Source organism: Micromys minutus (genome assembly GCF_963924665.1).
Source record: "Micromys minutus genome assembly, contig: SCAFFOLD_202, whole genome shotgun sequence".
Classification (NCBI taxonomy): Eukaryota; Metazoa; Chordata; class Mammalia; order Rodentia; family Muridae; genus Micromys; species Micromys minutus.
Window position 1 is genome coordinate 295502 of NW_027667733.1, and position 11674 is coordinate 307175.

General features: G+C 42.3%; 1 pseudogene across 1 annotated transcript; it reads left to right on the forward strand.

Moving 5' to 3' along the window:
- Positions 1-353: 353 nt before the first annotated feature.
- LOC308416150 (mortality factor 4-like protein 1) lies at positions 354-8301 on the forward strand (annotated as a pseudogene). Its single transcript has 2 exons — positions 354-396; positions 7346-8301. The product of its transcript is annotated as a mortality factor 4-like protein 1 (transcript).
- Positions 8302-11674: the final 3373 nt, after the last annotated feature.

Consider the following 11674-nt stretch of genomic DNA (forward strand, 5'->3'; position numbering starts at 1 on the left):
AGAGAGTTAAAAGTTCATTTTTTTTCTGATGACTACAGAGCATTCCAGCCCCATTAATATAAGCTTTGTTGCCTGTTCAGTAATATCTCTAGTCGTTGACTGCCTGACGATGCCCACGCCACCACTGTCACCAAGCCTCGGACAGAGGCCTGGGGGATTGAAAAAGAAACACACACACATGGGTCATTCAGTAATGGGTGAATACCACCCAGGTTTTAATCGGGACTATTTTTTATAAGGGGTAAAGAAGGAACCCTGGCGAGGCCAGGTGCAGTTAAGAGTGTGCAAAACAAGTTGTTTTCAGGGTAGAGATAGCTCGGGTGGAATGTTCTGGGGCGTGGTTAAGAACCGCAATGGATACAAGGAAGGAGTTCTTAGCAAATCAAGCAGGGGAAGGTAAAATAAGGCCAGGCTCCAATGGCGGGTTACAACAGCTCCCCCTTATATATTATATAAAAGACAAGTTTGTAGAGGGAAGTAGAGGCTCAAATGAGCAAAAAAGAGGTATAACTCCAATTTCAAACAGCGCCTTGTCTTAGGATCAATCTGGTGATTCATGGCCCTTGCCCTTTTCTGGGTACCTGCCAGTCTTCAGAGTCCCTGTCTTAGGTGGGCCTGGTCCCAGAAGGTTGCCCATCTTTGGCTAACTGCTTGTTGTTATGGCCACAATTTTTCTGTGGTTCAAAATGTTATATTGGCCTTGACTGGCATCAAGAAAGCATGCTTCACAGAGGGTCCAGGACGACTATAACAAGCCCCTCTTGCAGTCTCAGCTGCACCTCATGACCTTGTGATTATATGAAGGAGGGAAAGAGCATGACACCAAGCTCTGGACACACTGGGTACTCGAAATAAGCTATGGAGCACAGGCATGGTAAAGAAATAGAGAGTAAAGGTCAAGAGGGAAAAAGTACTAGTATGCAGTGTCGATGAAATCTCTTCCTTCATGAAGAACGTTATACTGTTGTCTCACCATCATCAATTGAAAAGCTGCAAGTCAACTTCACAAAATACCTAGAAACTTATTAAAAATAACTGTTCCAAACATAAGAAAATGGTAAATGCTGGTCATACCGACAAATAAAAGTGAAATCATAACAGTTATAAATAAATTATTACATCAATTTCTGCCCACTTGGATAATTATGGGTTTCAGGTCTTTAAGTATTTTCCTTACATTAGTACTGGTAATCTTAAAGAGTTTGAGGAATAATTACACTTTATGTTCATCAACTTCAGAAGCCAATTTAAGGTTTCTGTTCAAGCTCTCTTGCTGAGTGTCCGAGGCCCTGCTTTCTTATTGCCAAGTGATCAGGTCATAGACTGGTCTGTGAGTTCCTCAGGGCCAAGGCCAACCCAGGTAGGTCTCCAGCTGAGCTAAACTGTTAACTTCAGGTGTGGGGCCCCAAATGCCTGCTTTCTATCCTTAATTTTACCCTACTAGACACAAATTAAAACTAAATCAAGAGACAAACACACAACATTTTCTTTTGAACATGAAACACAAGTACCACCATAAAAAAACACAGAAACAAATTGACACACATGTATGGAAAGACAGCTTGGTGCACCAAGAGACAAACACACAAGAGAGGAGAACTACATGTGTCGAAGGGACCCTGTTCTCTTTCCTAAGGGACCCAGAACCAGACTAAACATTTCTTCAGTGGGAACCGGAGAGTCAGGATGTCTCCTGACCTTCCGTTCCCGCTTCAAGAACTCTGGAACAGTTTACGTTCTTTTTCCTCCTCTTTCTCTCTGCCTCTTGGCCAATCTCTTCTGTAGATTGTCCATAGAATCTTTAATAACCCCAGAATGATCCACATAAAAGCAACACTCTTCTTTGAGTGCAACTTAACCATTCTGTTGGGTTAGTCTCTTGACCTTTTTGAGTAAAAGTAGTATTTAAGGGGATGCAGTACCCTGTCTTGCAGGAGGTGTCATTGGTAACCCCCTTTTAGATCCAGGAGGAACTAAGATCCACGTAGATCCAGAAGGAACTAAGTGTTTTAGAAGAGTATATTAAAAGTGTGGAAGAAAGGAGTGGCTTGTACTCTTTTGTCAGTGAAGACAGCACAGTGCCTCAGTTTGAAGATCTTCTCCATCACACAGTAGCAAAATACAGCCACACTCCAGGGTTCAGTGGGACTTCTCAGCCCCATCTGCTTTGATATGATTGAGGGGGCATACATAACAAAATGTGACCACGGCTTTTGCTTCCAGTGTATTCATCAGAGTTTGGAGGACAATAATAGATGCCCCAAGTGTAATTATGTTGTGGACAACATTGACCACCTCTATCCTAATTTCTTGGTGAATGAACTCATTCTCAAACAGAAACAAAGATCTGAGGAAAAGAGGTTCAAATTGGACCACTCACTGAGTAGCACCAGTGGGTATAGGTGGCAAATATTTCATGATCTGCTAGTTGTTCTGCTATCAAGGTATGTGCTGCCTCCAATTTTTCCTTGATATAGGGTCACTGATCAATCCACACTGGCTTATCGTTTATCCAGATAATAGATATGGGGTGGACAGAGGGAAAGCAGTGGCCATCAGGATTAATTTCCTAAACCAGAACCGTTTTCTCCATGTCGAGTTGGCAAGGAGAACTCTGAAAGTGGTTTCTTCTTTCTTAGCCCTGCACGTGGGCACCAGCCCATCTTATGCATCATTTTTTCAGCTGGTTGTGTAGTCAGAACCGCCCCCATACCCTGGAGGACATCTTTACCCCACAGATTGACTGGAATATTTTCCAAAACAAACAGTTGGCAGATACCACCATGTCCTTCTTCATCCCGCCAATCTAACCATTTGCTACTTCTTTTGAAACTGGCGGTTCCTATTCCTTGTAAATTTGCAGGGGAATCAGAAAGTGGCCAATTTTTTGGACAGTAACTTTTAGCAATGATAGCAGAGTCTGCTCTAGTATCTAGAATTTGTTGAAATGGCCTATCTTCAATCCAATGGGTAAGTTGAGCCGATCTTCTAAAGAGGCCACCCAAAAAGCCCCCAGTCCTGAGGACCCAAATCCCTTATCTCCTCTAGTATCTTTCACAAATGGATTATTGGTGGAGAATCTAGGTAAGAGAACAAGTTAAGCGATTCGGTCTCCCCGTGGAATAACCACTACCTCTCTCTCAACTGTGACCATGATTTTAATTTCTCCTGTATAATCTGGATCTATTACCTCAGAGAGGACATGTAATCCTTTCATTGTGGCACTACTTCTTCCTAATAATATTCCCATACTACCCTTTAACAGGGGTCCAAACAACCCCATTCCTAATGCTTGTGGTCCCGTTTGCAGGGTTAAAATTGCTCTGGCAGAGGAGTGGAGGTCCAATCCTCCCACTTTGTTGGTTGCTCTGATAAGGTCCTTGACATAAATGGGTTGTTCTGGGAAACCAACTGGACAGGGTTGGGAAGAGGAATCTTTATGGCTCTGTAAACTCTGGTTTGTGGCCCTGGAGCGGGCCCCACCATCTGTTTCCCTGCTGGGGAATTGGGAGACCCTCAAGAGCTGTTTTTGATCTGCACTCATGTCCCCAATGATGTCCCTTTCTACACTTAGGGCACAGCCCAGACCCTGGATGTTGTTTAAGTCTGGGGCATTTTCTCTTCATGTGTCCAGGTTGACCACATGAAGAACAGTTATGATTGGCTCTCCCCGCCCCCGTTTTCCCTAGTTTAATAGCAGCCGCCATAACTTGTCCCATGTGGTAGGCTCCATCAATTTCCGTACAAACTTTGACGTAATCATTAAGACCTTTAGATCCATGTGGCCAAATGGCCTCTTTGCAGTACTTATTAGTGTTTTCAAACGCCAATTGTTTCCCAATGGGCATGGCTGTATACACATCACCAAACAGCTTCCTGGCCAGTTGTAACAGTCTATCGACAAAGTCTGGGAAAGTCTCAGAGGGTCCCTGAATAACTTTAGATAGTTGGTCTCCAGCAGCTTTATTAGGCAGGGCTTTCTATGCTCGAGTAGAAGCTGTGGCAACTTGTAAATACACTGCGGGGTCATAGGCTATCTGATTTCTGGAGGGCGGCATAAGGCCCTGACCCAGACATTTCAATATTTCTTTGAGGGTGGCCTGCCTGAGCGTTTAGATGGGCGGTGGCAAGGCAATGTTCTTGATATTCTCCCCTCCAGAATAAATAATCCCTCCCACTCAACACTGCTCAGCAGAGCTGTTGCCAATCACTAGGCGTTAAGTTAGACTGGGTATAAGACTCAAATGCAGCAAAGGTAAATGGAGCCAAAGGTCCATAAGCCGTGACCGCCTCTTTCAGTACCTTGAGTTCCTTAAGGGTTAATGGAATGTATTGCCGACTATGTTGATTAGGGTTATTCGGAACAATAGTCTCAATTACAGAAAAGCCTGGAACTTTATGGGAGGTCCTGGTGATGATGGTTAGAAACTGATCCCCCTACAAGGCAAATCAGAAAATTCTGGATAATCATCATCCCACCCTGTACCCTCAAAGACTAGAAGGGCCAAAGGAGCAATGAATGACCCTCTCTGGTGAAAAGCCCTTTTAATTTTTTTAATTTACATTTATCTAACTTCTTTTCTAGGCTCCTAATTTCTTCTTTTTGTTTAGACTCTTCCTCGCTTTTGCTTTCACTGTCTCCCGTCTCATCGGAAGTATCTGCCAAAGTGACAGATTTCTTTGTCTGGTCATCTTGAACAGTATCAAAAGCTCTTTCCATTTCAGCCCTAATTTCTCTTAATTTAGCATTATCACTTAAGAGAGCATCTTTCACCAACCTTCAAAGAGAGAAATTGGTGACTGCTAACAGTAAGGGGAACTCATCGTCCTCATTTTAGTTTCAGTTTTTTGAAAAAGATTAGAGAAGAATAGTCTTTTAACAATAATACAACCCAACACATCCCCCCTTTTACTTACAATTGCAGACTCTCTGGGACGATCCCATCAGTTCTCCCTCAGTTTCCAATCTCGGTGAGACCTCCAGATGATGATGCCTGGGCCGCCAATGTCACCGAGCCTTGGACAGAGGCCTGGGGACTCGAAGAAGAAACACACACACACATGGGTCATTCAGTAATGGGTGAATGCCACCCAGGCTTTAATCGGGACTGTTTTTATAAGGGGTAAACAAGGAAGCCTGGGGAGGCCAGGTGCAATAAAGAGTGTGTAAAACCAGATGTTTTCAGGGTAGAGATAGCTCAGATGGAATGTTCTGGGGCATGGGTAAGAACCACAGTGAATACAAGGAAGGAGTTCTTAGCAGAACAAGTGGGGGGAGGAAAAATAAGGCCAGGCTCCAGTGGCAGGTTACAACTGCCTTTGGCAGCAGCCCCGTAGATATCTGAAAATAACCCCTTCAGTAGCTCTAGGCACTGACCCCCAAGGGCTACCTCATTTACACACCACACAGATGCCAACATTGGTCACTGGCAATGGGAGTAAATAGTTTACATATAATTTAGAAGGAAATCACGTTTCAGCATAATTTTCTATGTGTTTTCTTGAATTTATATCTGTGTAACACTTTTGTGCCTTGTGCCAATGAAGAGTAGGTCTGCCTGGAACTGCAGTTATGGACAGTTGTGAGGCAAGTTTTTCTTATTGGTAAAGGAAAGAGTGAACAAGTAAGGCCTTGCCAGTGCCATTAAAATAAAAAAAGAAAATACAGGAGAGCCTGCACACTGACATCAGGACCAGCGGCGTGCCCAGAGTGAACTGAGCACTGAGAGGAGATGCAATAGCGCTCTCTTTCCTGAGTTCACGGATGAGCCCATGGTCTCTCTCCACTGCCTATCTAGGGAAAGACCTCCGGGAACTTGCAGGGCACAGGTATCACAGTACCACTTGGGTCTGAACAATACAGGCCACCATCATCACCCAGAGCTAGGGCCGGCCCATTGCCATTGGAATTCACATCCTGCCCCATAGATGGCTAAACACCCAGAACCAATCTCCCTCTGGAGCACAGGGCCCACAGCCCACAACCCACAGACACACAGCTTAGACATGCTCCATTCAGAAACAAGATCAACTAACATCAAAGATAAAAAGATGGCAAGAGGCAAGCACAAGAATCTAAGCAACAGAAACCAAGACAATGTGACAACATCAGAATCCAGTTCTCTTGCCCCAGCAAGTAGTGTATATCCCAACACACACAGACACAGACACAGACACAGACACAGACACACACACACACACACACACACACACACACACACACACATGGTTTGGACTTAAAATCGTGCCTCGTGTTGACAATAAATGGCCTTGAAAAGCTCACGAATAAATCCCTTAAAGAAATACAGGAGAACACAGATAAACAAGTATAAGCCCTGAAAGAAACACAAGAAAACAGACAAAGGAACTGAACAAAATCAACCAGAATCTAAAAATGAATATGAAAACAATAAAAAAGCACAAAGAGAGACAACCCTTGAGACCGAAAACCTAGGAAAGAGGTCAGGAGTCATAGACACAAGCATCACCAACAGAATCCAAGAGATGGAAGAGTGAATCTCAGGGACAGAAGTTAACATAGAAAGAATTGACACAACACTCAAAGAAAATGTAAAAATTTAAAAGCCCTTAACCCACTATATCTAAGACATCCAGGAATCAATGAGGAGCTCAAACCTAAGAATAACAGGTACAGAAAAAAAGCCAAGACTCCCAACTAAGAGGCTCACTAAATATCTCCAACAAAAAATTTAGAAGAAAACTTTCCTAACCTAAAGAAAGAGATAATCATGAACATAAAAGAAGTCTGAACTTCAAATGTTCAAAACAAAGAAAGTATACTAAAAGCAGCAAGGGAAAAAAAGGGAAGTAACATATAAAGGCAGATTGATCAAACTTACACAGACTTCTCAACAGAAATTATGAAAGCTAGAAGATCCTGGACAGACATCATACAGATCCTAAAAGAACACAAACACCAACCCAGGTTACTACATGCAGGAAAACTCTCAGTTACTATAAATGGAAAATCCAAGATATTGCAGAACAAGACCAATCAAGATATTCCAGGACAAGACCAAATTTACACAGTATCTGTCCACAAATCCAGCCCTACAAAGGATAATAGATGGAAAAGTCCAATACAAAGAGGAAAACTACACCCTAAGAAGAGCAAGAAAATAATCCTCTTGCAACAAACCCAAAAGAAGAAAAGCACACAAGCATAATCTACCTCTAACAACAAAAATAACAGAAATGAAGAATCATTATTCCTTAATATCTCTTAACATCACTGTACTCAATTCTTCAATAAAAAAAAAACACAGACTCGGTATTACTCAGGGGTGGTGGGAGAAGAAGGAGGCTGCGAATCAGTTATAAATAGCACCCAAGCAGGACCCAAAGCCTAAATTCCAGGAGGGTGAGCGAGTGCTGTGCTTCCATGGGCCTCTTCTTTATGAAGCAAAGTGTGTAAAAGTTGCCATAAAAGACAAACAAGTGAAGTACTTTATCCACTACAGTGGTTGGAATAAAAATTGGGATGAATGGGTGCCAGAAAGCAGAGTACTCAAATACGTGGACACCAATTTGCAGACACAGCAAGAACTTCAAAAGGCTAATCAGAAACAATATGCAGAGTGCAGGATGAGAGGGAAGAAGACATCTGATCTGCAACAGAAAAATGTTGAAGTGAAAACAAAAAAGAACAAGCAGAAAACACCTGGAAATGGAGATGGTGGCAGTACCAGTGAGACCCCTCAGACTCCTAGGAAGAAGAGAGCCCGGGTAGATCCTACAGTTGACAATGAAGAAACATTTATGAACAGAGTTGAAGTTAAAGTGAAGATTTCTGAAGAGCTGAAACCATGGCTTGTGGATGACTGGGACTTAATCACCAGACAAAAGCAGCTTTTTTATCTTCCTGCCAAGCAGAATGTGGATTCCATTTTGGAGGATTATGCAAATTATAAGAAGTCTCCAGGAAAAACAGATAATAAGGAGTATGCTGTTAATGATGTTGTGGCAGGGATAAAAAAGTACTTCAATGTAATGTTGAGCACTCAGCTACTCTACGAATTTGAGAGACCACAGTATGCTGAAATTCTGGCTGATCACCCTGATGTACCCATGTCCCTGGTGTATGGAGCGCCACATTTACTGAGATTATTTTTGTGAATTGGAGTGATGTTGGCCTATACACCTCTAGATGAGAAAAGCATTGCTTTATTACTGAACGATCTACATGATTTCCTCAAGTACCTGGTGAAGAATTCTGCAAATTTGTTCAGTGCCAGTGATTATGAAGTGGCTCCTCCCGAGTACCATCGGAAAGCCTTGTGAGAAGTGTGCTCTCTCTCTTTTGTGCTTGGGTCTCTGTAAACCGTTTGGTTCTTAGTGTTTCTCTTGTACAAATGATATACTCTGAAGACCGTTAGTGTATAACAGAGTTGATGTTTATTTTCTGTTTAAACAGAGAAAATAAAAGGAGTAACTTTTTTCATTTCAAAGTTTCTACCAGTGTATCAGTGATAGACAGCAGAAAGACATGTTGAAGAGTGTTTGCCTAGTTGACTAAGCTGCTTTTGAATGCTGATGGTTCTGTTCCTTTGACACTATGCACTTTTATATTATGTGTTAATGCTCTCTGACAAAATGCTCTGATTCCAAATGCCAAAATTCACTTCAGTGTATATAACAGAACACTCATCCATTTGTGCTCTTTTTTTAAAAAAATGGTGCTTAAAGAGCCCATCCTTTGCAAGTCATCCATGTTTTTCCTTAGGATTTTATCTTTGCTCAATTGTTACAGAATGGCGGCTTGTTTTCATGGTTTTTGTATTTTTGTCTAATGCACGTTTTAACATGATAGACGCAATGCATCGTGTAGCTACAGTTTTATGGAAAAGTCAGTCTCATAGGAATTGTTTCTCAGATCTTCAATAAATTTTTTCTTTAAATTTCAAAAAAAAAAAAAAAAAAACATACACTCTCCCACTGGATACTAAAACAGGACCCAGCATTTTGCTACATACAGTAAACTTGTCTCAGCAACAAATACAGGCACTACCTGAGAGAAAAAGTCGAGAAAAAACTTCCCAGACAAATGATCCCAAAAAACAGAGCTGGAGTAGATTTTTCAACCAAATGTTAACAAAAAAGAAAAGCAAGAACTTTTTACACATCAAAGAAATAAATCTACCAAGAAGAACTCTCAATCCTGAATATCTATGCTCCAAATACAAGGGCACCCACATCCATTAAAGAAACTCTACTAAAGCTCAAAGTATATATTACACTGTAAGACCCCCAAGGTCTCAGCCTAGGTGTACCACCCCACACAACACAACTTCAGGATAGATTGCTGCAATGTCAAGAGGTTTACTGATCCGATGCATGGGTGGGGTTGCTCAGCCTCACAGGGAGACTCAACACCGAACTCAAAAAGCATACACGTTTTATACCTTTTATGTGTGTGTGTGTGGGGGGGGCTAACTACTATTTTACCATTGTTCAGCAAAGCAGCAGTATGATTTTCAGAAAGGGGAGAGGAAGGGGTGAGAAATTTTTGGCAGTAAGGTTTTTGACAGTTCTTGGAATTCAGTACAAGGAGGAGTTGGGAAGTTGTTCCTAAAGCAGTTATTTTTGTTTTGTCTTAACTCAGCTTGGTTAGAATAGCCTAGTCATTCTGACCTGTCTACTAAAACTTTGTTTTTACATTTTTAAAACCTTGTTTATACATTCTCAAAAACTTTGATTGGTTTAGGCTGCTGATAATGTATATTCGAACTTTTCTTATGAGACCTTGTGGCTGTCAGCCAGTAAATTTTGTCTTCAAAAATGGGTGTTTTGGTAAAGTCTCATAGCCCCTAAAACCTTCATTTTCTACATTTCTCCCTTTCTCTTTGGCATGTTTAATCTTAAAATCATAACTTGGTCTCATCATTAGTGATGGGCCCATATTGTTGTCTTAACATCATTATTTGCACTGTACTAATGCGTTCTCTAATAAAAGCAATTAAGTGATTTAAAATGCAAGGCCTGCAGGTCAAAAGCAACAGCAGAATGATCAAAGATCTTATCAGAGTTAAAAGTAAAGTGACCCCCCCACCCCAGCTGTAAAAAAAAATTGGTCTAGCTCTCTCTGTAGGACTACCTCTGCCAGGGAGGTGAGCAACTCCTAAAGGTGGGAAAAATAATCTTTTATCCTCTGGATATCAAGGTCTATGGCTTCATTAAAACTGGAGTAATGATATTTTCATTTTTAACTCTCCCAGGCTGGCTCCCAGAAGCACACTCAGGGTTAAGGCTGTAATTGGTTCACCTTCTGGTGAGGAAGTCTCTCTGTAATAGGGGACAAGGGCATTCAGGAATGACAATAAACATTGGATACCTGGCCCACACCGAGATCCACTGTTCTTCGGGTAGTCCATGAATACTGTTTGGTGCTTGTAGCCCCTTGAATTCAAGACTTTTTATTGACATGGGTCCCTCAGTTTGTAGCAGGACAGAGGACTGAGCCCCTGTATCTACAAAAAACTGGATAGATTTTTCTTCCACCTTTAAGGTTACTCTGAATTTGAGGAGGGGGGCTAAACCCTGTCTCTTCTAACTGCTGTCTTCCTGCTTGGCCAAAATCTTAGGACCCAGGGGTTCTTTTTCAGGATCACAGCCTCCCCCTTCTTTTCTTTTTCCGTGGGCAATCTCTCGCCCATTGTCTTTGTTCTTAAAATCCTGTGGCCAGGATCCTCTGTAAATTATTTTCCTTTGTCTCTCTTGAACTCTCTAGCTTCCTGCTCCTTTGCTTCTCTTCACTTTTTAATTTCTTCCTCTATGATTTTCCCTCTCTCTCTCCTTAATTTCTGTTCAGTTACCTCTCCTCCCTCATCTTACTCTTTATCATACACACTCTTACTTTCTCAGCAACTTGAACTAAATCCCAAAACAACTTAGCTCAATAGTATCTCTAGCCTCTGAAGCTTTTTTCCTAACACCTCTACTGGTATATAAAAAGCATAGTGACAATAGCTTTGTGCTCCTTGCTGCTGGGGAGATAGGCAGGATGCCTTCATGAGCTTCTCTAGAAAGGCTAAGGGTGACTTGTCTGGTCCCTGCTTAACCTCATGTACCTTTGTCAAATTAGTGGGTCATCCTGCAACCCCCATAAGACCTGCAAAACTGAGCCTGGTGTAGAAGGGAGATCTCCTTACATTCTGAAGTTCCAGCCAGGCCTACTCAGGGAAAATCCTGCATCAATGTCCTCAGGCAAAAGGGAGGAACACCCGTCTCTCCCCCAACCCACCCACACATTTTTCAAGCCTCAAGGACAATACATTGTTTCTCCTTTGTGGTATAGGGGACCTGGAACAGCTGCTGGCAGTCATCCCAGATTGGTTGGTAGGAGAAAAACAGTGACTCAAGTAAATTCCTCAAGGCCTGCAGGTTCTCAGAAGAATGAAAGGGACCCCCTAGTGTCCTGCTCCTGGGTCTTCCTGAGAAGGAACAAAGGGCAGATAAGGGGAGATTAGCCAAGAAGAAGGAGGTCAGCATCTGTGGCCAGGTGGACATCCTTTAGTGATAAATAGCCAGGTGGAAATGTAAGCTGAATAAAAGAGCTGTGATTTTAGCTTTCAGCTGGTGCTGCACCACCCCGCCCCCAACTGCTGCTTCCTCCCCATGCCCACTAACTGGATCCAGGTAACTCCCTAGCTCTGCC